Here is a 26,953-nt window from a genome sequence, read left to right as displayed (position 1 = left end):
TCTAGTGAGCCATGATGACATTTTGTACAGACATCCGAGGTCTCCAGGGGGTGACTCCTACTTTAACTTTGGTGATCCCCTCACTTTATTATAGGGTTTTAGTGAAATATTTCACCAACTTCTCGATGGACTACCATGAAACGTGGCACAGACACTCAGCTCCCCCCTCAGGATACATTGGAATAAAGCAAAATTTTAACAAACTGGTTTATGGGCACATACCTGTAAAAGTAATTACACTCCCACCACCCTCAGCTGTACTTAAGACTTTAGTGGTCATCAGTGGCTACTGGCCCTGATCTGCATGTTCAGTGTCTTTGTGTTTGGAGTTTGAATCTTTTCACCATGTCTGCAATAACGAGACAGTAGCAGGGATAAAGGAGATAAAAAAGGAGAAAACCAACAGCAACCTCCTCACTTCACAGATGTTTGATAGCACACAGTATATTATCTGTATAAGCGATGTAGTGATGATTAATCAAAGGTGGGAGGGTGGGGGGGTCTTTTTACTGATTACATTTGTTTCATACACTCAGGCTGGGAGGCGTACATGCACTTGTTAAAAAAAATGACTGTAACCTTGAAATGAAAGATGGCATGTCCTGCATTTGAAAACAGAACACTTATATTTACAATTTAAAATTCAAATGGCATTGTAAAGCTATTAATATTTGCTTTCCAGATTTCAAAGTTTTCTACTCATTTGTTTCTTGAAATAAATTCAGAGAATCAGAGAAAACACAGCGATCCACTCCAGCCCAATGCGGATTATACCTGTGTCAAAATGCTCGACACATCTTCACAAGTCCTTAACAAGTGCAAGTTCTGCATGACAGTGAGATTTCAAAGAGTTACACCACGAGCTGTGATAGTACACACGACTGCCTGTGTAAGTGAGGAATCTTTACAAAGAGGCCTTCAGCGTCCCAGGAGATGTCCTCATCTTCACGGAGAAAGGTAATACAGAGGACAAACCATACCAGATACTGCAACTATCTCTCTAATGTATATTTATAGCACTTCACTTGCATTTAAAAACTTTAAAAACCTATCTTAGAATGCTAAATATATTTGATCTCCTTCTGAGCATAATGCAAACGGATAATTATGTTTACTTTTTTCTGCCTATTGATACATACACAGTTTTCCTTATGAATACAACAGACAGTATCAAAGACAAGCGTGTTCCTACAAGGAAGCTTTGTGACTGCTCTCTAGTCTGCAATTTGTCAGCATGATATTTATATTGGCTTTCATATCTCCACTGGCACTAATGCCTTGTGGTCTGATAAACAAGAGAGGAAACTCCACCATGAAATAATCTACTTGTTTCACTATTAATTCCTTTTTCATTGTCCCTATTTATTTATTTATTTTCTCATATGGTTGGTGCTATTAATGGTCTAACAGTTGGAAATGGCCCACAGGTAGGTTCACATCCAGGTTAGGTATAAAGCATCTGAACTCAAAGCTGAGAATGATTGATCCATCAACTCTTTAAATACGAGGCTCTCAGGTAGTACCAGCCATCAGTGGTGTGGCCTCTCTGTCTGTCTCCTCCTGTTTGAAGATAAAATCAACTTGAGCTTATTTCAAGTACAGTCCATGTCATAATACATTTTACACAGACATTAAATTTTGACAAAGAAAAGTAAGCAAAGAGGTTAAAGTCATAATAGCCATTAAAATTTAACAGAGGACAGTATGGAGTCGCTTTACCTCTGACAGCTGATCAGTCGCGCTCCTTCTCTTGAGTTGGATCGGCACTCGGCTCCATGCTAGTCAATCATCAGGAACAATAAACCACGTAGCTGCAGGCGTGACGGCGTGGAGAGCGGAGAGGAGCTTGGTGGCTATTCGTCAGACTAATTAACCATACAGACAGGGCCCGGCACCATAACCCAAGACAATTCCAATCTGAGAGGCTGTAATTGAAGTGACAAGTTAATTACAGGCTGATATTATCGTGCGTTCCTTGTAACACCCCTCTCTAACCCCCTCCCCACTTCCCCTTTTCCTCCTGTCTCAGTCTCTTTCCTGTTCTCTTGAACCTGCTCTACCTCCCATCCTCAGATGTGTTAATTATCATTGGAAGCCCAACAGGTTTTGAACTTGCGCACATGCCCTCCTATACCCCTGACCTTTTCACCTGTGCTGGATGTATAATTAAACGGAAATAAGTCCACTTTGTCTCATTTTCATTTACAACATTTATGAGCTGCACTTTGTCGACTCGAAACTCCCACCAGCTATGGCGACAGCACTGCCACCACAAGCTGCTAGGCGCAGCCCTCTCCACCCGATCCCACCCAACACCTCTGTGCACCTCTGTAATTAGCGTTAGCATCTTCTTTAAACAAGCTACATAAAGTTTAGTGGCAGGATTAAATCAGATCATTACCATAATATGGCTGTGCAATTTGCCCCTATCTCTCTGCTTTTCCGCCACATCAAAGCCCGGCGGAGCACTGGTGTAATTGGGCCATGCCGCCTTGTCAAGATGATTCAGCCTGATGGCTGCTCCTCTCCCTGAAAAACCTCCTGGGCATGATAATTAATGGAGAAGAAAGTCAAGTCAACATGAAGAGAAGAAGGAGGAGGAGAGAAAGGGAATAAAAGAAAAAAAAACTTTGGACAGCTCCACATGAATATTTCACACCTTTGACTTATTCAAAATTAACATTATCAATTTGATGTATAATGGATATTAACTTTGTCAACGTTGTTTCCTTTTAATCCAGCTATGTTTTTCATGATGTTCCTCAATGTGATTCCTTATGCTGTGACCTTATGAGTGGTTCTAATGATGTAAGTGAAGTGAAATCAAAGTTTGTTTGGCTCATTGTATCCCTCTTAGATCAATGTTGTCATTTCTGATGAGGTGTCGACACGAGGACAGCTGTCATTCAATGAGTTCACATCCAGATGATTTTGAGGCTGATTTCCCTTTGGAGTTAAGGTAACAAACAGTGCCTTGTGTATCTATTATAATTTCCTTTTCAAATTGTCTCGTGAGACCAACGCCAATGGCATTACAACAACCTCAGTGTCTTACACAAAATCAGTTTTCTTTGATAATTTACATCATTATGTCACCTTGCAGGAAGAATGCAAATTATAGGCCTGCTGTGCCTTTGTTGACACTCTTTGCCAACACACTTTGGTAATGAATAAGGCAAGGCTTCAAACACAGACAGGTGCTGGGCGTCTACTAACTCTCACTATGAATATTTGGAGTAGAAAGTCAGCCTGGGTCACTGTTGATTTGTTGCAAATTAGCACCATATGTTTTATCTCTGTGTTTACATATGAATGACTCAAAACACAGAAAGGGAGGCTGGAGGTGGGCGAGGGGATGAATATCGATGATTCCTCTGTATGCTGGGTTTGGGGGGTCGGGGGGGCTGGGGGCGGCCTGCCATTCAAATGTCCGTCATCTGTTCAGCCAGTGAGGGCAGAGAGACAATGCCGGTGACAGTTGGTGACAGAGACAGCTGGTTGTCCCACTAGCCCCTGCCTGTGATCCAGTGCGAGGTGACACTTCGTCCAAAAAAAGAAAAGGAAATTGGGAAAAAAACCCATCTTTGAGTAATCAAAACAGCAGGCCAGACGCCCTGCCTGCGCCAACAGGAGACCAGTGCCACGAGGACGCCCGGCTGGCACGTCAGACAATGCCTCCTCTGTCACAGCGCCCCACTACTCCTTCTTCCTCCTTCCATCTGCCCTTCCTCAAGTCTTCACCCACCAGCGTTGGGGCACTGGGGGTTGTCAGCTAAACCAAGTAACCTTTCCGCTCTTTCATTTCTTCCACCCCAAATTTGAATATGAAAAGGGACTCTCTCTTACCCAGTCAAAGACCATCACTTTAATGACATTTGGCAGTCATTTGATTTATTAGGTTTTAGAGGGAGGGGAGAAGAAATCCACTAAATATTTCATATGCCATGCTAATCCTTGTAATATTGCCAGCTGAAGCCATGTACCTGCACCGCTAAGACGTGAGGCACATGGATTTCTCGCAGTCAGATGGCTGGAAATGCCTGTGAGTCTACTGAATAATAAAATAGCTGTATTGAAATATTTAGACTTTGATTCCCATTAAAGGAATCTTTAAAACATGAGATTTACATTCTGGGAAGAAAAGAATAGTGATAGTAGAGACAGCAATCACAACACACTCACATAGAAAAACCTTCAGCCGGTCTGAACAACAGTGTCTCCCTCTGTGCTCCCTCTAAAAAGCAGATTTGGGGAGAAACAGACAACATAGGTTCAAACAAAGAGCACGCTACCACGGCAGAACAAATGGCTCACAAGGAGCAGTTTGCGTGATAGCATGTGTTGTGTTTCTACGGTTGATGTCGGGTGAAAAGCGCAAGTGACGAGAGATAGGGCATACACATATATAAAACATTCTGTGACAAAAGTAGCTTCAGAACTGGGAATGAAAGGAAATGAGGTGTCAGCAGTTTCATCCCACTCGCAACACTTCTCTCATCTCATCCCTGTTTGACATTTCCACAGCTGCTGCGAGCAGTAAGCGGCGTACTGAGGATACCAATGCTCCCTTTGTTCACGGAGCACTTTGTCCATTTGACTGCGTTCCAGAAAGACTGAGAGAAGAGACAAAGAGTGACAGAGACATAAACAGAAGCATGTGGTTGACTATCTGCGTCCCCGGCCCTCGTGGCCTGCAGTTGGCTGACAGTATACAGGCCTGATGTGCAGGCATGGAGGCGAATGTGCCACATGGTGACTTCTTGCCTCCCATCTCAGGACATTTCTGGTTAAATTTGTCTCTCCCCACAAGTCCTTGGCAGCCGCCTCTCCCTCTTTCATATTTGACATTGACCTTGCTGTGACATCACCCCCTCTGGGCACTGTGGCATCACTGAGAGATATGATGAAAGCATCCGACGGCAGGCCACCATGACTACACAGAAAACAGACACCGCTTTGAACTCTCTGTCTTCTTTTGTTTTCGCTGCAGTTTAAGAGCAGGGGTGGTCACAGGCCAGCACAGCTCGTCGTAATGTGCGGCTCACATGTGGCCAGAGCCTGAGTAATGCTGTTTCTTTGGTCGGGCCATGTCGAGAGACGTGCCACAAATATCCACAGACTAAAATAACAACAACTGTACGACAGTAAACGCTACAGATCTAACATTTCATTTTTAACCAACCAAAACCAGCATGCTTTTCTATTCTGTTCCACATAACTGCACTGCTGTAGGCTATTTGCAATATGCAATACCCAAAGGCTTTGGAGCTGGTAAGATGAGAATTCGCTCTGTTGACTAGAGAAGAAACTGTGATCTTCCTGTTCCCAGCAGATTCTTTTACTTTGGGAATATGTGTCACAGTGGCATATGTCACATATTAGTATTGTTTGCAAATGTGATATCTGCGCTCACCTGCCTTTAAGAAGACATGATGCATCTCATATATCTATGTTGTATATACAGCTTGTCACTTATTAGGTGATGTCCTCTCTCAGCTTATTGTGGAGCAGAATGAAGACCCCTTGGAATCTTAAAGAAGGAGATGAAAACCCAGAGGAGACAGAGTTCTGCATCTGCAGTGAAGGGGATTGTGGGTAATGAAGCAGATGCGGGTGAGGCTGTGTGGATCTGTGTTTGTTTGTGTTGCACGTAGGACGCATATGCACATGCATACTCTACGTGTGCGTGTGCATGGGTGCTCATGCTGGAGCTCCTAGTTATACATGCTGATCACAACTACTGGGTGTGTAATTGGACATAACAGGCGTCACTCGGGCGGGGTGGGCGGGAAGAGGCAGTGTGGCTCCTTGCAGGCCCAGCTAGTTAATTTGCACACAGTGATATTCCCGCGTTGACAACTGGAGGCAAATAAATGAGCTGGGAAGAGGCAGCCAGACGATATGCCACCACGCACCCGCTGCTTGATTTGCCACCAGGGTTTCGGCACCCAGGTAGCACAATTACTGCCCATCCTTTCTCCTTAAATTGTGAAGCGGAAGAGAAGTGACACCCATAAGGCGTGCATCACTGTAATCGAATCTAAATGAAGGCTGTGCATAACCAGAGCTCCCACCTGAGACACTGGGAGAGATGTGACCGTGCCAGCCTGTCAACACCGTGTCAACACACCTGTTCACAGCCCCGTCCGCATGCATAATCACACCAATCATTAGAGTGTCAATGATGATAATGTAAATATAAAGACTGGAGGCAGGAAAGAAGAGGAAGAGCAGGAGAATGACGGGCAAAGCCTTAGCTCAGAGCACAGAATAGTGATTGTAAGCGTGAACAATATAGCAATGGGGAGGAAAAACGTTCATTACATTTTGATCAGTTACGCTGAGGTTACTTCAGGTGGTAAGAATAGCACACACCACACCTGTGCCAGAGAGAAGCTCATGTAACATTTTAGGTTAGCTGCAACTTTTAGAGGTAACTTTTAGCAAACATGACCAGCAACAGCTGATGGCTGTTGGTTAGGAGACAGAAATATAGTTCATCTTCTCAGGGGTGTGCCTTCTCATTCTCTTTGTAAATAAGTTATGTTTGGTGATGCCGTTAGGGCCAAACCATTCAGAGTTCCTTAATGAATAAATGTGTGAGCTAATATTAGCTTAAAAAGTCTGATTTGTTGACAGCTCATTGATGTGCATGGTGACAGACTAATGTTGAGTTGTAGATGGGACCTTTTTTAAACACCACTCAGTTGTATGTAACAATCTGAAATAATGAGCTATGTGCATTAAAATACATCTGGCCCCTGGCTCGAAATGCTCAGATTGTGACACATGGTCACACATGGTTGTATCTGAAAGCTGGTTAGCAAGGTAGCTTGTTAGCTCAACAATGCTGCACAAAAATTGAACATTGCTGTCACTTAGCCAACTACTCCTATTGAAATCCATCCAAAAGAGCCATCACATTCATACCTTCGATATTCTTGCTGATGGTGCACTGCAGTATGTCAGAGCTAGCTAGGTTAGCATTGGGCAAGGTGCGGTGTAGTTGTACTGCAGAAGCATGTATGACAAATTCAGGCTGCAAAAACTTACGTACAGTTTTGGCTTAAAGACATAGTGTAGTGTAGCGTATAAAGCAGTATTGCATATGCATTTAAAAAATAGGTTGTTTGGTCATTGTAATTCTGTAAGTCAAGTGATAATAAGGTGTTTAGCACTACTGCCATATCCTCTCGGGACAGTTAACTCCTCCTAGTATGAAACCTCTACTAACTAGTATGCACAGTATGTATTTGTGTATGTCTACCAATATTAGACATTATTAGCTTTTGATAGATATAAACAAACTTTTGTTTTGTGGTTTACATTTTGAATTAGTACATATCGTGCATTTTTTGCAGTGGCATCACTGTGTCCATACATGCGTCTTAAATAGCTTGACATTTTAATGGTTTTCACCATAGTGACTCAGGTTTACAGTTGAAAACCAGGTTATTGGTTGGACCTGACTGGTCTGTTGATTAATGTGTGGTGTCCTCATAAAAAACCATAAAGAAGACAATAGGTTATGTGAGGCGTCATTTGGACATAGTTGTGTGTTCATGCCTGTCTGCCTGTGTGTGTGAGTGTATGAACTTGCTCACCATTGCAGGAGTTTAAATCATTGCTGATGTCAGAAGGGACACGCTCCATGCCACCCAGCATCATTATCAGCACTTCCTGGTGCCAAAGGGGAAGCATTAAATCCTCCCCACCACCACAGCGATTGAGACTGTCACTGTCATTAACCCGAGGTGACGTTGGTGCAGGCCACTCAGCCTGTTAGCCTCGATCCCCATTGACATCTACACACCGCTAACCTGCCAGCAACATAGACGTATGTCTGTATAATGCCTGAGCCTGAAACCAGCCTGTTTCTATCACTGCTGCCTCTTGAGCAAAACTTAACTCTGCTCCTTAGTGGGAACCAGACTAAGCCAGACTCTATAGGAGTTACTGCAGATGGTCTCAGCGAGGAAGGGGAAGTTGTAGGTGGTGATTTTTTTTGTGCATGGGACACCCAATTCAGATGGACATGTTCAGAGTTGCTCTTTTATTTTGGTTCCACTGAATGGCTTTAAAATTGTTGTCAAGGTTCTTTGACCCCCTAAATGCATAACTCCTGTAAAATCAAATGTATGGCAAATAAAATTATAATTTTAACAAATTCAATTAGATTTTCCACATGTGACATCTGCCAACTCAAAAGAATTACTTGTAAAGAGGTAAAGCTTTGAGTTGTTGAGTTTTTTGAGACCTTCCATTCGCAAATTATTATGATTTGAGTGTTTTTGTGGCATAAAAAAGTTTATTATTATGCAAATAAATCAACGAATATCACTGTAACATTTGAGAAAAATCTTACTTGTCATCTTACAGTGTTTTCCTTGACATCATGTCTGTAGCCCAGCAGTAAGGTGCTAAATTTAGTTTTCCATGTTTTCGTTCCATAATCCCATCACTCCTGAGTTTCACTCATCCCACTGGCCCCAGCAGTCTCCTCAGTGAGCAATTTCCTTTCCTGTCATGAACACCAGTAGGGAGAGAAAAAACAATCGACAGCAAGGCTCTGGTCAAAGTAAGGATGGCGACACCCTGTTTAACGACGGCGTGTACTTTGTGCTGTAAGCATAACACGTGATTTACAGTACAGTGGATTTTATTTTAAGGGATCCAACTCCCTTCTTGGGTGATGATGAAGTGGCAGAGCTGGGATATAGGAAGTCGGCCAGTCTCTGGAGGCTTTGACCAGACATGTTTTCCTCTTTCTTTAGCCCACAATTAGAAGCGATAGTCTCCCACTCCTACAATGCCTCCCTCTCCTCAGCAGAGATATATTTATCTGAGGATAATTGGCCATTAAATCCTCACTTGACAACTGTGAAAATGCCACCCCAAGAGTAATCTGGCTGCCAGAAAATGACAACGGTTGGCAGAGCTGTCGACTGCTGGGAGCCACATCAGGAATGGATGGATCTATTCCACACACTCACATCCGTACACATGCACACATACACATCGCACAGAGCCGGCTGTCCTAATCAAATTCTGTCCTGTTCGCAGGGTTGTGATTTTCTTCTTCTTCTTCTTCTTCTTTTTTTTTTTTTTTTGAAAAAGGAAACCCCTCATTATGATCCTTATTAAAAGACAGGTCTGAGCACTCAGGATAAAACAGCATCTTTTTAAACCCTCCTGTCACTAAAGAGAAATGCACTTTTTAGCTTTATTTATTTTCATTAACTTTGCAAGCTCTGTGCTTTGATCACTTTATCGGGGTACTCTATATTCAATTACGGATGTCGCACTTCTTTGAAAGCCCTTATGTAAAATTGGATTCTTCTTAGCCTAGCGTCTGTCTGACTTGAGCTGATCCTTATCATACGGTTCAAAGTATCTGAGCTTACCAGCTTTTTGAGGCTGTCGAAAGCCTGGCCAAGGCAAATGAAAAGACAAGCACTGCGCTATAAATTTCTGTCCTTTTCGTCCAAGTGCCTTGGCTGTCTCTCAAGCTGCTAACACGAATCAGACTGAGCAGCAGATACAGTAAGTGTAATTATTCTCAAAGGATGAAGAGAAGACCAGGTCTTTGATAGTGTTTCAAATACCGGCCATAGTTAGCCCCTGGGTGAAAATTTTCCTCTATATATGTTTTCTTTCTTACTGATCAAAACCAGACTTTCTCTTACATTTGAAACATTTGCATTTTGAGGTTTAGACATTAATTAAGTTGTGTTTTCATAAAGGGAGTGTTTGACGAGAACTTCATGGAAAAGGTGGTGACAAAAGCGGATCATGATCAGTGAGGTTAGATTTGTACTCTGGGAGACGGCGGTTTCTGTTGGTATTGACATTTTGGATCACCTGTAACGTTAGTGCGTTTCATTGTCTGGCAAGAAACCAATGACCATGACAGAGTGGTTGCCATAGGAATGTGCATATTATCTCTCGCAGAGGAGGTTGAGGGGGTCTCTCTGTCTTTATCTGGTAAACGTGTTGAAAATAGAAGGATGATTGAGTTACTGTATATGCAGGGGAAGGGTGAGGTTATGGCAGAAGGAAAAGAACCTTATAAAGCTGCCATAAATTTATGGCTGGTCTGTGTCCACTGCAGTCAAAGATTTCTGACTAGGTAAGAATGCCGTGTATCAACTCTGCATCTGATCTAGGCCGGAGCTTAGACACTTACAGCACAGCACTCATGTACGGAGATGTTGCAGGCTTTTAGACAAAGGTAGCAGAGGAAATAGGGAAACCATGCTTTGAGTGTAGCCTGTCTTTTCAGATGTCATATGTGTTGCAGATTCAGGGGCTACTCAAATCACTGCACCCTGCCAGAGCATGTTTCAGGAAACACCCATCCCACGATTCCCCATCCAGGAAGCTGAGAGCTTTCTCTAATATTACTCAGATGGTACAGGACAACAGGCAGAGGATGAAAAAGTAATATTACTAATAATACGGTGAGTGGAAGGAAAAGGGTGGATTCTGCACTAAGAGCTCCAGACTATGTTGTTTATTAATTCAAAACAATGTTTCAGTTTCACAACCCATGTTATCAAAAATTCCAAGCTTGTCTTGAGTGCAATCTCATGTTGGAGTGATAATGGGACGGAAAGTACAGGAGAGGTGAGTAGAAGGTACGTAGCATAAACTATTCACCAGAGAGCACGAGATAGGAGGAGAGGGAGTGAGAGAAAGCAGTGTTTCTGTATTTCCATACCTCTACCCACCAGTGACAACACCCAAAACAGACACACTCTGCGTTTTAACAGTTTGTCTAAGAAGCTTTTGTTTGTTCCATTGTGTTTTTTCCTCTCTGTTGTTTTTTTACACCCCTCCTTCCACATCAGTCCTTTACTCTGGAGGCTGCCCCGCCGCTCACAAACAACAGCACTCTCCCAGTCGGCTCTGTTTGATGACCTACATTACATTCTCTTTGCATGGAGGTACAGCGGGCTTACATGTTGTGTGTGCATAAACTGCGGTGTAAATGACTCCCAACAAAAGGGAGGAGCAGCCGTACGGGGATGGAAATGAAAGTGCGTACCATTGTAGGGGACACATTGCATCAAGAGAGCTCAGTGTAGTCTAAACACCACCACTGAGGGTTTGTGTCACTGATGATGGCTTGCACTGGTACGATGTGTGTGTGAACATGTTTTATGTGCATGTGTGTGAATATATACATAAAGTACAGGACGTGTGTGCTCATCATGAGTTCGTCCCTCACACATGAAACACAACTTACGCTCCTCTGGGATCAAGTGGAAGCCACTTCCTTCCTCTGGTTTGACAAGTTGTATGTAGAAATGATACACAGCGATGCATCTTCTACTCTTGGGGTTGGGTGTGGGAGTCTCAAACCGATGTGCATCTTTAGATCTCTTCTCAGAAAATCAGCCCAAATGAGTTTCATCTGGCTGGATGTTGAGCATATTGGACGTGCTTTGATTGTAAAACAGGGCCCAGCAGTATGCAGGCCCTCCAGCGCCCCACATCATGGTAAAATCATGTACTCAAACCTCCGTTGTATGTACACTGATTGTGCTTAACAACCAAGTGTGCTAGCAAAACCACACATGTTCAGCATGGATGAAAAGTCAACTCCATGATGTTCATTCAACAACAGCCGCTTTGATTACTGCTTTTCAAGCACGGGCAATTTCACCATCTAAAAGCCACATCTCTTCAGTGTCTCTCCTCCAAACAGACGCTGCGTACACCCATGGCACTGTTGCAACTGTGTAATGTGTCATGTGAACGTCTGTTCACTTGGAAGTAAAAGCTCACTTCTGAAAGAGCCGTCACACAAATTAAGCCCCTTCGTTTCCCCCTCTCCAAAAACTAAAAGTTTTGGTGTTATCCCTGAGAGCAGCACTAAAGCAGAAAGCCAGTTAAGCCCCATTAGGAGCCTGCGCGCTGTGACGATCTCATTGGAAGTGCTGGATGAAAATTGCCCGGATTAATGTGTTAATCCACCTCTTTAAAATGCTAATGTCCATTTTATGCCCATTAAATCTCAGTGTGCGTTTTCTTTGATGCATGCAATTTCTATCAATTAAACACAGAGGAGTGAAACAGGCAGGAGGGAGATTAGTTCTCTTGCTTCAAGCATGAATTTCTCCTTTTGGTTTCATATTTATCTTGAATGGGGAGGGGGAGGGGGTGGGTGTTTGGAGTGGGTTTGTGAAATACAGAAGGAGAAATGTGAGGATATGAAGAGTTCTGGAAGCCCTGCATGCCTTTCACAGAGCTTATAAGAAACACTCAAACATACACTAGCAAAAGGAAATATGTAAACATACTACTAGTGATTTTTTATTTCAAGACTGTTTATTAAATATAAATCCATTAAAAATAGATTTATATTTATCTGATTTGATATAATTACATATTTACCCTGCTTTCCTCTGTAATATATTGCTTTTTTTTAACATTGTTGACAGTTGAGGGGAAAAACTATTACTCACTATTATATTAACTGCAGTTCTACCATTTATTTTCTAAGACATCTGTATATGTAAACTTTTTGTTGTTGTACTGAAGCTGTTTCACTATTTACTGCAGCACCATCAACTGAAGACCATGCACAGTTGATTGCATGATTTCATATGCACTGTATTTCAAAGTGATTAATTATTGTCCTGAATAAGTATTAATAGCTCCCTCTTGACATGTCTGCATAATGCTCTTATCCGATGCCAGTTCCACTACACGTACAATAAGCGTTGCTGTAATGTCTAAATAAATATTATAAACCAACGCTTGTACAGGTTACAGTTTGAGCTGTAGTGCCACAATAATATTCATGGAATAACCATAATTAGTTAAAGCTGATATTTTTATATTAGCAGTGATCAAAATTCACCCGTGTTGTTAAAGGTGTTGCTTGTAGTGATTTCTGTGTAGCTTCACAGCATCTTTCAGCTCATTCTTTTGGTTTTCTGGCTCATTCTCACTGCATCCATCAACTTTGTTTCCTGGTGCAGCGGGAAGCTAATTTCAGCAGGAAATCTTAGATGCTGCCCTCCATCACACAGCAGACAATGTTAGCCACTGGCTGGTAAAAACAGTGGAGTATTTAGTAGTTTAAGAGCCAATTATTTCCCTCTGGAATTGGTGGAGACCAAACTAGAGCTAAAAGGAGGGTCAGTAGTGGACTATTTGGTCAGGTATAGCTAGAAACACAACAGCAGATGAATGCTAATATAGCTGTGTGTCTGCTGAATGTGTGAACATAAGCAACTGCTTGGCAACATGATGCTAAACTATAACAACTTGGTAATAAGAGTCAGTGTAGTGATAACAACTTATTGCACTACCACCAAGTGCCCATGCAAACAAACAAATAAACAAACAAAACAATTAATGCAGGTTAGTGCTAAGGGCTCATGAATACAGTCAGAGTTTAGATGTTTAGAGAGTAATTAGTATGAAAATATTAGATGTGATTTAATAGGACAGTTATGATGTGAAGTTCTTCGCGTGAAGAGCTTTCAACCTGCAGTGACAGATGAACAACAAGAAAGTTTATTCCATCATTAGAGGAGGAAAGAGAGAGGGAAAAGGGAAAAGGACACTAGGCAATGAGCCAAATAGTAGTGGCCAGTAGAGGTAAAATCAAAATCTGTCATGGAGACATAGCTAATGAGACTGTGGAGTTAGCTATCACTGAGCTAAAACTAGAGGATGAGCAGCCCGTACCACAGGAGTATACTGAGTCCTGTCCATGTCATTCCGACAGCAAAATGATGAAGTTCACAGTTCACACACTGTACTTCCCTGAGTGCCTGACTCACAATAATATACACACATCAGAGCATTACCGATGTGATTCAGAGCTATCTTCCTATAACACTGACAAATCCACTTACAGATTAGTCAGTGCAAAGATCCAGAAAACCCTAGGTATTGATTATGGACCACAATCACAAATTACTAAGCTGAATCATGTGTCTGTGAAAGCCTGCAGATAGAATAAGCAGTTTGGATAGAAATTAACTGTGTGGTGAATCCTGTGGAATTTCTCATCCCACAAATGGCGGGATGACTCGCGGATGCCCTCACTGTTGTGCAAAGCCTTTTAAGACCAGGAGTGACATAGCTTGTCCAATCACAGAGGCCTCTGTGGCTGACCATAAAATGCTTCCAGATTTGTCACACACAGACACACACACACACAGACTCATTGTTCAGAGTTAAAATGCTTCCAGTAAACTCACATTTATCATGTGAGCACTATTTTTGAGGTAGAACGCAAGGAATGATTTATGGAGGCATTTCGACTTCTCTCGCTCTCGCCCTCCATCATGAGCAAAATATGCTGCCGTAAAAGTAAAATACACCCTGTGCTACATGGTGAAAATGTACTAACTCATATTTTATTTACTCAGGCATTGTGTGACAAGTTGCAGTGTGCCAGTGGAAGGGCTGGTGGCATTTTGGGAGGTCCAGGAAGCTATGAATATAGATTATTTAGATGTGGAGGTACCGGCCTGTATAGTCCATTAAGATGACTGAAGATAAAGCCAAAGCCTTAATTGCTCCTGTTTATGAGAACTCCAATGTCACTAAGCAACTAGGAAATGCTGACATCCCTTATTTTGTTGGGGGCACACCTCCTCTTCCTATAGCACTCATCCCCATCCTCTAATACATGTATTAAAATAACTAGTCCTCCCATCGGCAAAACAGCCCCTCCTCCACTGCAAGCATATGTGGACTATTTAGTGGGATGGGTAATTTATTAAAATCGACCTAATTTTCCGTGATATATTAAATCTCTGCCCCAGTAATCGTGAGCCCCCATTTCATTGAGCGAATTAGGTGCCCACCGCTCTGTGCGATCAGAGGCCCGGAAAATGAGGGCCGGACTGGTATTAGAGAGCATTCACAGCCTGCTAATGGTCGGGGGATGAAATAGATTACCACAACATTCATTATAGTTCAGCGACAAAGTTGAGCAGCCAAATGTAAGCACACGGTCAGCACCATCATTACAGAGGCCTGTTTAAACATATGAGGCTTTTGAACAAGATTTGTGGTATGGAAGTCCTGAAGTGTTGGGCCAATGAGAAATTTACACAGCTTTATTGTTGCCATATCAGAAACAAGGGTTGGAATTGATACAATTCAGCCATTACAAAGTACACATTACACAGTAATGCATTGCTGTTCAGCAGTAGTTAGTGTGAGCCAGAACCAGTGGGCGATTAGCTACAATTTGACTGGAAGTAGGGGCAAACAGGTAGTCTGCTCTGTCTGAAGCGCAGACGTGCACCTACCAGCACCTCTACAGATCAGTCATTAACATTTATCTGTATCTTTAAATGAATCTCATTTGCTTTGGTCAAGCTATTTCCCCCTTCTTAGATTATTTATGCTAAGATAGGCTAATTGCCTCCTGACTCTAGCTTTGTATAGATTGGTACCAGTCTTCTCATCTAATTGTTTTTTCCACAATGTCAAACTGTTCCTTCCAGGCCACCCATTAAATTGTTAAATTTGAGAATGATGGATGGCACAAGCAACAATTTTCTATACAACTAAACAATTTAGTAACAATTTAACATTTATTTGCATATCTGAACATCTGACGATGTGGTAACACAAAAACTTGATATTATACTGTACAAGAATTTTTAACTGATCCTTCATGTTGCCATTGATCTCTTATAGTGTGAGTAGATGAAAGACAATACAAAGGGGAAAAATATCTAAACCAGGATAAATTTCAAGGTATCAGCAGCACAGTACACAGGCAAGACTGTATCATTTGAGATAGCTTGATGGAAAGATGCCTACGAACATCACTCTTTAACATCAGTATTTCTTCCTAACCACTAATAGAGGATGACAGTAATCTAATCCAGGGTCCTGATCAGCCTCATAAACACTAGAATCCAGTTAGTGAGGTCTGTCAAACACACCATGACGCCAGACTGAGAGCTCTGCCCTCAGCTTCAGTTCCTATAAATTACCTGAATGCAAAAATGTAGATTAGAAATGTGCATTTCCCAGTCATTCTGAATGTAATTATTCTTAAAAGTATTCACAGCCCAGCAAAGAACTACAAGTATAGCTCTCTTCACATCTAGCCAAACCTCAGAGACCATTTCTGCGTGGAAACAGACAAAGCCTGGTCATTGTCATGTTGTTCTGCTTGTTTTGGGGTTGAGGCAAAATTAGTTGCAACTGAGTTTGAGGTCCCAAGACAGCATGCTCCCACGATGTTTGGGCCACCATTTGTCATTATACAATTTGTCGGTACTGTTTTCAACAAACAGGAAGTCCCTTAAAACTAGCAGAGGGCCTGGCAGGGATGTGTTTCCTCCGACATGCTCATAGAAGAGGACTGATGGGATTCGACAGATTCAAGATGGTGCGGTTATATGTGACGGCTGGGACTTTTCCCTCCCCGTTTTTCTGAGCAATGAGCCAGTGAACTTGGACAGCCTGCCAGCCTTTATAGCGCGTGAGAGATCTATCCCACAAAAAAACATTGCCATTCTTGTACTCTTTTTGCCTCTGGTTTTTCTCCTGAACACAAGCACCCATGCGTTCCAATAACTGAAGCAGCATTTTGGTTTGCACTCCAAGATTTCCATTACTTCCCCTCCCAGTCTTCCAGTGGTTCCAGCTGGTGTTGTTGGATTGCATATTGCAGCATGATCCTTAGGGAAGGCATTGTTATGGAAGTTGGGTCTGTTGCACTAGAATCTATTCTAACTCCATTCAACAGCCTCCCTGTCTTAACACCACAGCTGTCAGCAATGTCACTACATGATGAGCCGTGACACCAGCGAATCTAGCAACGCTTTGTCACCCTGATACACTTAAGCATTGGTTATAGAGCTCCGGCTCGGCAAAGACATGCTGTCAAGTAAGGAAAGACCATTATCTGCAATAGACACAAAAGTACAGGGGATCCCTGCAGACACAGAGATGATTAAGGGCTAAGTGTCATTCTTCCTGTCTTGGCGTATTTTTTTTTTAAAGAGCTCTATCTCTTACTGTCCTTTTTACCGTGCGCCTCAGACTTATAGCGCTATCCCTCATGCTTGCTCTGAAGGGACACAGACCCTGACAACCATGCTGGGGTACTATCCTGAAGTATTGGCCCTGGTCATACACTAGATCTCCTTCGAAACAACTGAAGGGACAAAATATGAGAATAAATCAATGTGAGGATTTAAATTTGTGGAAGGCTATCAGTGATGAGCACAAGGACAGCTAAGTGTGAGCAGGATTTGCAGTGATGGGAAACTATTTCTGGAATGCATACACGCGAATCAGAGCCCTGGTTCTGTGGGCCAAAATAATGTCACTCAACCTTGTTGACATGTCTGGCTGTTGGTGTCTGATTTCCCAATGACTATACCACTTGCATGCCACTAAAACTGCAAGATTTAGAGGTGTGATTCACACAGGGGCCAGTCACACTCATCACCTGAAGTCCTGAAGGGTATTATGAATAAAGGTGGTTAATTTTCATGTTTGTTTTCACACCTAGAAAATATCCAGTAAATGTTACTGCAAACATTAGTGCCCTCATTAAGAAACCCTAAGTGGCAGTTAGAGCAAAAGTTAATGACTCTCACTCTCACATTTGTCTGGTAAATATACAACCAGCAGGTGGTTATCTTAGCTTAGCATACTGACTGGAAACGGTGAGAAACAGCTGGCCTGGCTCTGTCTGTAGGTAACAAAATACACTAAAGCCTGACTCAGACTACAGAAGCCAGATTTAATTTCAAATTACCCTTTCCAACAATTATGGAAGAAATCTTGCCTTGGACCTTGGTCGGTCCAGCCTCTCCAACTGCTCACAGGTTCACTGGGGCCGCTCTGATTGGAATTAAAATCAGGATGATTACGACTGTGATTACATCAGTCCTGAAGCATCGGTGACTGACGGTGTTGCCAAGCAACAGTAAACAGTTTAGTTGTTTAGGCTAACGTTAGCTAGCATACTGTTGACAGATATTAAAAATGACACTTAAAATTCACTTCCAGTTCTTGCTGAAGAATATACAACCCATGTAGACCACGTATTTCCAACCATTGTTTCATCCAGACTCGTTTAGCCTTCTGCTTTTTTTTCTTACCGCAAACTTTTACTCACATCGCAACTAGTTGCATTAGTCTCCATATTATTTACATCTGCCTCCCTGTGAGATCACGTGAGATAGTGCGCTGCTCCGCAATTGCTCCCCGTGGTATGAAAATTTTAATATCATCTTGTAGTCCGTGATTTAAAATCTTTTAGTAACTTCATGTTTGAGATTAGAGAGAAGATAATCTGTGACATCTCTTCTTATGTGTGTAATGCGACTCAATTTCAAAATTGGTAAGGATTTTAAAACTCCTGTAGTCTGAGCCCAGACTAACAGCAACTTTAACACTCATTGTTTCACAAGTTATATTTTGTTGGTTTAAAGGAGCTACTTGTAAGTTTTGGTATTGTTACATAGCCAGTGTTAGCATTAACAGCTGTTTACTTACCAGTCTAGAGGAAACGTTGCCAGTTCAGCATCAAACTTTGTGCCTTTACTCACCAGGAGCAACCTCCAGCAGTGGAGAGCAACGCCAGTGTTGACTCTCTATCTGCATCATGTGTTTTCTTCTACTGAAGTTAGCATGCTACATGCTATCTAGCTAGCCCTGCCCAGACTTGTCATTTTCTGATAGCGACTCTTTGTATCCTGCAGTCTGCCCTGAAAATGCAGCGCTGCACGGAGGGCAGTAATTGTGAGAGGGCAGTGTAGTTTTTACACTTTCTGCACAGAATTATATATATCGTATAATGTGTGCATTTGTGAGCGTTAGAGCTGGTGTATTTGGTTACATTAAGAAAAAGCCAGGCTCGCTGTTTCCCCGATTCCAGTCTTTATGCTGAGATAAGATAACCGGCCGCTCATGGTAGCCTATTTTACTTACAACCACCAGAGGGTGTCAATCTTCTCCTCCATCTCTCCTCCATAAAGCAAACAAACTTTTTGACGAAATATTGAACTATTCCTAAAAGGGAGAGTTACAATTTGCATAGCAGCCAGTTTGGTGCCCTGAACAGGAAATCTGTCATGAACAAGCCTGCATCTCCAGCCTCCAGGCTACCATGAGCCAGCCTGAAGAGAGACAGACAGAAAATCAGGCTCCAGTTTTATCACTCAGCATTTGTAACAATCAGATCTGAGATACAGCAGTATCAATAAAGATCTCATTTCCAGTCTCACTCCAACAACTGCGCCTCTTTCAACCTACACTGTGGGTATCAATTGTGCACTGAATAATGAAAAGCAATTATGTAGCTAAACAAAGCCATGGTGCTAATAGGCTTCTGTTTTATTTTTATCCACAAAATGAAAATAGATTCTGTGGCTGTGTGTGGTTTTCTTTTTTTGAGATCCTGTGGGTCATGTTCAGGACATACTCCTCCTAACACCAGTCTGCCTACAGCGTTATTGTGATGGAGGTTCCAATCCAGATGAATTAGACGGCGAGTCAGTATGAATGCGGGGGACAGCGGCAGACAATCTGGCTCAAACGAGGAAGAAACAGAAGTCGGCTGCTTAGACTGTGTCTCAATTAATTATTCAAGGACCAGATTCTCTATCCAATGACCCCGTTAAAGAAGCACAAATTATTTAGTAAGCTGCCACATCAGTACTTGGTGTGAGGACATGAAGCATGGGCTCTCACTGAGGTATCATAGGAAGCATGTGAACCTCTGCTCAGGCTGCTTGCTGCCTGACACACGGCCTCATGGGTATTGATGGCTGTATCAGGGTACAGGAGTACAGTTACTCTCACCGGTCACCCATCTCGCCTGTCTGCATGGGCTGGGCCTGATAAGGAGGGTAAAATATACGCCCTTGTTACCAACAGTGAATCATTCAGATGCAACAAATGAAGAGTGTCCTTCCAAAATCAGATACCTACCATGTTTGAAAATGACACCAACTCCCTCAGAACACCTAACTGGACAGGATTTAAACAAATGTTCGTATTTGTTACAAGACATGGGACAGCACAAGTCCTTGATGGGCAACATGGTAACATATTTGCAGATCCTCTGTGTTCAAAGGAGGGGAAAGATAGACTTTACTTAAGCACTGCTTCATTTAAGCAAGTGCAGCTAAAACTGGGCTCTACTCTGGGTAACTGTCTTTTTTGGTTTCACCTAGTCATATATCCGTAATCTACAACAATGAAACATGTTGATGTGTTTATGCTGCAGCGTCACCAAGACAAACCCTTGCACTTGGTGACATACAGCGAAATGAGACAACCATGTCTGACAGTGTGACTGTCACCCTGTTATTTTTGTTGCTCTTAAAAAAGCTATACTTTCCACAGCCAGTCAAAATGTGTTATAATTTCAGAGCATGCCAGAGTGTGTGTGGAAGCAAGTGAGAGAGAGAGAGAGAGAGAGAGAGAGAGAGGTTGGATGAAGAGATTGGGGACAGAGTGTTTGCACACACATGCAGGTGTATGCGTGTTTCTATACTGTGTATGTGATAGGGAGTTAGCCTTGATCTTGTTAGGGGTGATTGGGGTCTCTGTGGGACCTCACACATTGGGTTGTGGGTGTAATTGCCCCTGGCAGGCCGGCCTGTAACCATGTGGAGACTTAGGGAAGAGGAATGGGGTGGAGAGTACGGGGCCTTTGTTTGTGGCAGCCGCCACATGTCTGCCTGTGTGGCAGTGCCGAGCTCCCGGGTGTGGAGGCTTGGCTTCAGGGAGATGATTGTTATAGCACTGGTGTTGGCTTTAAAAATGCCTTTTTAATGGGAATGCATTTCACAGGCAAGAGCACGGAGATCTGGGAAGCCAACATCACAGCGACAGGGTACAGAAGTTCAGCATGTGCGTGTGTCTGGAGATGGTTCATCAGTGGAAACAGCCTGCCATCTGCTGCCAAACAAAAGAACAGCAGGCAGGCTTGTGTTTTTCACAGGTCTGCTGTTTTGAGACAAATGTTCTTTATGAAAGACACTTAAAATGTACATGTCAAAAAAAATCCTCAAAAGATAGCACCTAAAATTATCCTAAACCCAAATGTTCATTATAATCACACATAGTAATATCTTTAATAGTTATTTTATAGAAATTAAATTATATTTAATTTCAAATAATTGGGTCAAATCAACCTCACCTACCTCTTTTCCATAATTTCTTCCTTAGACATTCTCTTACCACATACTAATGCTGGATGTAAACAAACATGATGCATATGTCATCAGTCTTGTAACTGTGGTTGTAAAGTAGCTTAATTAAAGATCCATTCAATACATGACCTTTTCCACTTACCTCAAGCACTTTCAACGCTTTTCCTTAATGAACAAATGAATTATGCAGTAACCTAGGCTCAGCCAACAAAAGGCATTTGCTGCCTAAAGTGTTTGCCTAAATAGCAGTGAAGAGCAGACCTACCTTTTAAGTGGATAAGGTACCTCTGTTCGGCTTGCGGTAAGTGTCTAGTTTAATTTAATTCAATAATCCTCATAAATGAAATAAATCCCTTTTGGGACATCCATTCCTTGAGTAGTGAGATAATATAAAATGAGGTTCACAGAGAAAAAATTAGGACATTATGGTTGATTGAGCTTTTACAAAAAGCAGAAATATTAATACAGAGATATTCTTTATGTTTATAATTTTGCAATAATGAATGAAGGCATCCATGTGGAAAACAATCAGCGCTTAAAATGGATGACAGTGATTGTGAGGCTTAGTGAAAGAATGCATTAGCATTTTCACACACTCCCAATGCAAATTGTTTCACTTAAACTTTTTAAATACCATTTTGTGTTCTGACTTAATTTTAATAAGTTTGCAGATAAGGAAGCATAAGCATGGACTTCAAAGGGAGATCGTGAGTCTCTGCAACACATTTATTCACTATTTGGTTCATGAGAGGAAATTGAAAAGAATGAGAGAACATGATCTTCTCTGAGAAATAATACATTTTGTGCTGAATCGAGATTATTTAAATATAATAAAAAATATCCATATCAAACATTAATTTGAATTCACTATAGATGCTTGTATAATTGAATGCACTACTCTGCACAAATTAAAATGGGCCTTTCTGGAAGATCGCGCTGCTTATATTGAAAATGTTTTACTTATACCCATGCTATTCTGCAGGGCTGAAACCTATTTAATAAATACATTTTGCACTGTATATATATTTGATATATTAACCGGCCAAATAAGTTTGTTTTTGTGTGACTCAGCTAAATGGCCACCGATTTTTAGACCCAAGCACATTCACATGATAAGTTGTTCTTCAGAATTTGTTTATTTCAATAAAAACTGTGTCCTGTATTTATATATAACAAATACAGTGTGAGTCTAAGTATTAATGGGCCTAAAGCAGTGAATAGTTAAAACAGCACCAACAAATCTTATGATCATTTTGTAAATGTAAGGAGGACTTCAATTCATTAACTGCATTCTAGTCAATGATCTCACTCTAAATAATGGGCCTACTGTAAGTCTAATTCTGCTGTACCTGTGTATTACCAGACTGAGCTGTTTTATTTAACCCCCCCTCCCCTCCTCCACAGACTTATCACTTGTTTCCTGCAACTGCAGCCTCTTGTAAGTCAAATTGATTGAGTCGTCCTTGAACATCTGTTGTTCAGCCAAGCCTCAAAGGTAATCCCGCTAATGGCCCTCTAAGCTATCCACATAAACACACACATAAATAAAAATGTTTCCAAAGAGATTTGGTCATTGACTTGCTACTAATCAATTCTGCAGCCACATCTGTTGATGAAGGTTTGGGAAGTACAGAGCAAGATATATGTAGCGATCAATGCCTGGCAATAGCCTGGCTGGGCAATGAGTGACAGTCACAGCTCCACCGGGAGTCAACATTTACACACAGATGGACCAGGCCCGTCGGATGTCTTGGCAAAAGGCTGCTGTACATACACAGACACACACACACACACACACTCAACAGTGAAACACTGACTAACAGAATGATGTCCATCAACAACACAAGAGGGAAAATTACGGGCTTGTGTGAAGCGGAGTCAATAAAGTGAAGAAGTGGCATTCCATAATTTGAGCTGCTAAGCTCTGGTGGAGACTGATATGACTACTGTTGGATGAACGCCACTTCAGAGAGCCAGTGTTTCAAGATTTCAGGGAAAAAAGGGGAAGAAAGGCTTTTTCTGACCATGTACATTTTTTTTACATTTTTTCTAACTTTTGTGGTACTGGGACTTGGACTGGACAAATGCTGAACTCACACATACAGTACAATAAAAGCATAAAAGTTGCACTGTTAATCATCACAGCCTCATCCTGCACTGGACTCATTATGGTTGTAATGTGTTGTCACATGGAGAATGATAATCACATCGTTGCCGTTTCATTTCATCAAAATATTTCTGTCCAGTTAGACTCAAGGAGCCAACAACATGGCCCTCTACTTTTGAACAAACACAAAATGACTGAAACATACCCGCTGCCTTCTCAACACGATACTCATGGGAAGACAGGCAGAAATTCTCCAACACCTGAGCTTACAGCTAGAGAAATATCTGCATATGACAGACCAAGCGGAGCTTTTTTGGATCACTCCTGCTGCCAAGCAATATTCATAAATTTAATTTCCAATCTGCTCTCCTTTTATTAGTTTCGGTGTTATTAAATGAGATTGCTTCATCTTAATATAATATATTTCCAGGGCCTGCGAATGTGGCTAGGAGCTGATATTCAAATTCAATAACATGGCCTGTACTTAGTGCATGGCACTAATAAATGCCAATGTATGATGCATATGAAGATGGGGCTCAGTGCGGAAGTCACGGTGGGCAATAATAATGTTGTGAATGTCCTTCAGAGGTGGGACATGCCTCTCTCCACCCTTGCACTCCACTGCTCATATGCCTGAAGAAGCTCAGGTGACCTACATACAGAGGCAGGATAGGAGTGCTGAAGAAAGGAGAGGCGGCTGTTCATATTTCCCTGTATGTTATTAACTAGACTCGACAAATCCCTGAAGAATGTATACACTAGCTTTGATACTGTATGTCACAGAGAAGACTATGTAAATAAGACTATGTGACTGACCTTTAACCTGTCAGTTGGACACTGGAGGAGACTGCTCTGCTGGATCCATCTTTGAACAGGCATCTGTACTGTTTGGTGTAGGAGAAAGATGAACAAATGACCAAGGAGCTACAGTACAAAGAAGCTTGGTTGCAGTGTCTCACCTCTTGGCCTCTGCAGGGTTAAAACTTGACGCCTTTCCCTTTTTCCTATTTTATCGCTGGAACCTGACAACTGCTCTTGCAAAGGTTGCAGCTTAGGAAGCTTAGCTGCAGCAGTGAGTGACCTTTACTTTTATTATGAATATTTCTATTTCATCATTATTATGGAGTGAAAACCATGCATATGATCAGCACAATGGATTTCTTTTTCATTAGTTGTGTAAAATGCCAGTCAGTGAATAGAGGGGCAGCCGGGGCTGCTTGCCAGATTACCCCCCCAGCTCCCTCACTGGAGGGATCTGACAATTGGAATTAATATGCGTGGAGCTTTCCCTCTCCATTTGTTGGCTGCGGTTTTCCAGGCAACTTTATCAGGGGTAACATTATCGAGAGCTTTGCCGAGAGCTTCTTCATCATGCTCACATCCGAGCCTGCCCAACACTTGTCACTGTCAATCACAAGGTGATAATACACAGATGATTCTCTCATTTGGTTTAATAAAATCTCCAGGCTTATTTGAACTGCAGTCATTACAGCAAATAATTGCTGCATTGAGGTTTTGGCCAGGCCATCGCCTCAGGGATAAGGAAAGACTATTGCTATATGAAAGATTTGGCTGATGTTTTTTTAACCTTTACTCCCCAGTTGTTCATATTTCTAAAATGAATATTACATTTGAATCTAGATCTGGCTTTCTTTATTCAAACTAACATTGTTATTACATATTATGTGGACATGGAGTCATCTGTTTTCACTTTTTTATGTCTGCACTGTCAAGACAGGTTTCACCAGGGGCTGCCAATTGTAATGTTTAACTGTCATTTAAACCAAATTGTAGATCTGAATCTGTGCGCCTAAAATTCTCTGAAGGAATGGAGTGACAGAGGGGAACATATTTCATCTTAAGTTTGAATTCTGACGCCAGCTGAAAGTGTGTATCTGTAAAATGTTGATGAAACGAAAAGATAAAAATCTTTTAGAGAGGATCAATCAGACAATAAAATATACCATTACATCATTAATCTACATGGCAAATGTAAAAAAAAAGGATCTGGCTCTGAGCTACACTTTGTTCACTGCGAAATCTGTCTTGGCCCTTGTCAGCACAGACGGATTTCATGAATCTTTACTAATTATATATTTTAATTTAAATTATAATACATTTCCAGCTCTTTAACTCCCCCCTAAACATCAAAATGTACGTTTATATTTATTTGTTATGAAATTTCACTATAAAGTTTTAAAAGTATGAAAGAAAAGCCAGATCCATCGGTCACATATTCAATTAGTTAATCCAATCTCCCCTCTTTAATTACATTCATTAGGATATTTGTTTGACCAAACAAGGTCACAATAGTTGACTAGATAAAGAATCAATGGCAAAGACAAAAAACTAATTACGAAAGCAATGGTGTGGATATTTGCACCCTTGTTTGTGTCAGACAGTTTAGCCCAATGTCGATGAAGGTAAAGCAGGCATAAACTTATTTGTTTTGAGGTGGTCTTTGATTTGTATGAGTCAAAAGAATTATGATGACCTTGCATTGTTGGCTGCCCCAATAAAGAAGCAGGACACTAATTACCTTTGTCAGTGAAGTGTTCTTGGGACAATATACAATCAGATAACAATAATGGAGTCAATAATTTGTATTTACTCTGAAACTTGGACAAAGTCATTTCTCCCAATTAATGCAATCACCCATGCATTAAATGAGTTTTTTTTCTCACCCAGAAAAATAATTAGGTGTAATTGTTTGGAAATCAATCAATCAAACAGAATGAACTGCCAATGAAGCGTGGTCACAGCTAAAGAAATGTGTGACACAGATGGCTTGGATGAGACTTACCCTCAAGGGACTTTTGCTGTGCAGTACTCCGAGACATTAAAATGAAGGCAGAAGAAAAGTGTGTATCATGTTTATCAAAGGGCCTTGAAACACTCTTGTTAGGGGGACTCTTTGTTAACTTATGTCAAAACGGAACAGGATGAAAAGACTCAGAAGTAACCTGACTTTATAGTCAGTCCTAACTATAAGAATGTTTTTTTTTTTTTTTTACCTTTGGAGGACCACACAATCTGGAAGAAAACTGCTATTATTATTATTTTACAATTACATCATGATTGAAGTCTTCTAAAGGTTTAACATGAAGTGTGTTTAATAATATTCATTCAACCTGTACAGATGATAAAAGGTGAAATATTTCAAACCTCATTAAACATCACAAAGAAGATTTTTAAGATTTGAATTAAGATTTTTCTTTTCCTTTATTTATATTTGTGACAGTTAACTAGCACTTAAACAGATACAAACATACAGGCTTTGAATTAGGGTACAACTTAACTCTTTTTAAAGCCAATTCAGGAAAAAAAAAAAAATTAACTTGACAGGCTGGGCACGGGGTAATAATCAATAACCAGTGATCGCTCTTCATAGCAGACATCTGAGCATATTATAGTAAGAAACACACAGGTGTATTCACTGTAGGCTAATGGTAATAACAATCACCCTCCATTTCAATTAGGCAGTTCAAAGGCTTGTAAAATGAGCCTGTAGGGTATGGCTTTGTTGATGACAATATTATTTTTAATTCTATTTTTTGCGAGATAAAAATCAGAGCCGCTCTACATACCTTTGATGGACAACAAGCCACGGCTCCGTCACCTACTTTTCCCCAGCACACTTTCTCTTTTACGTGACGGAATCGCCAGCAAATCAACT

General features: G+C 41.4%; 1 long non-coding RNA gene across 4 annotated transcripts; it reads right to left on the bottom strand.

Annotated features, from left to right (window-relative positions):
- Positions 1 to 474: 474 nt before the first annotated feature.
- On the bottom strand, positions 475 to 26,911 carry LOC139628068 (uncharacterized). 4 transcript variants are annotated; one of them, XR_011692675.1, is made up of 5 exons: positions 26,865 to 26,911; positions 24,094 to 24,161; positions 2,402 to 2,541; positions 1,720 to 1,925; positions 475 to 1,560 (listed from the first exon to the last, which is right to left on the bottom strand). It is a non-coding gene; the product is annotated as an uncharacterized lncRNA (long non-coding RNA). The 4 variants fall into 4 exon arrangements; XR_011692674.1 differs by lacking the exons at positions 24,094 to 24,161; positions 26,865 to 26,911 and adding an exon at positions 18,505 to 18,889; XR_011692676.1 differs by lacking the exons at positions 24,094 to 24,161; positions 26,865 to 26,911 and adding an exon at positions 7,605 to 18,495.
- Positions 26,912 to 26,953: the final 42 nt, after the last annotated feature.

Source organism: Trachinotus anak, unplaced genomic scaffold (genome assembly GCF_046630095.1).
Source record: "Trachinotus anak isolate AG129_WGS33_773 ecotype Australia unplaced genomic scaffold, CSIRO_AGI_Tana_v1 ptg000011l, whole genome shotgun sequence".
Taxonomy (NCBI): Eukaryota; Metazoa; Chordata; class Actinopteri; order Carangiformes; family Carangidae; genus Trachinotus; species Trachinotus anak.
This window is presented reverse-complemented; position numbering and strand designations above follow the sequence as displayed.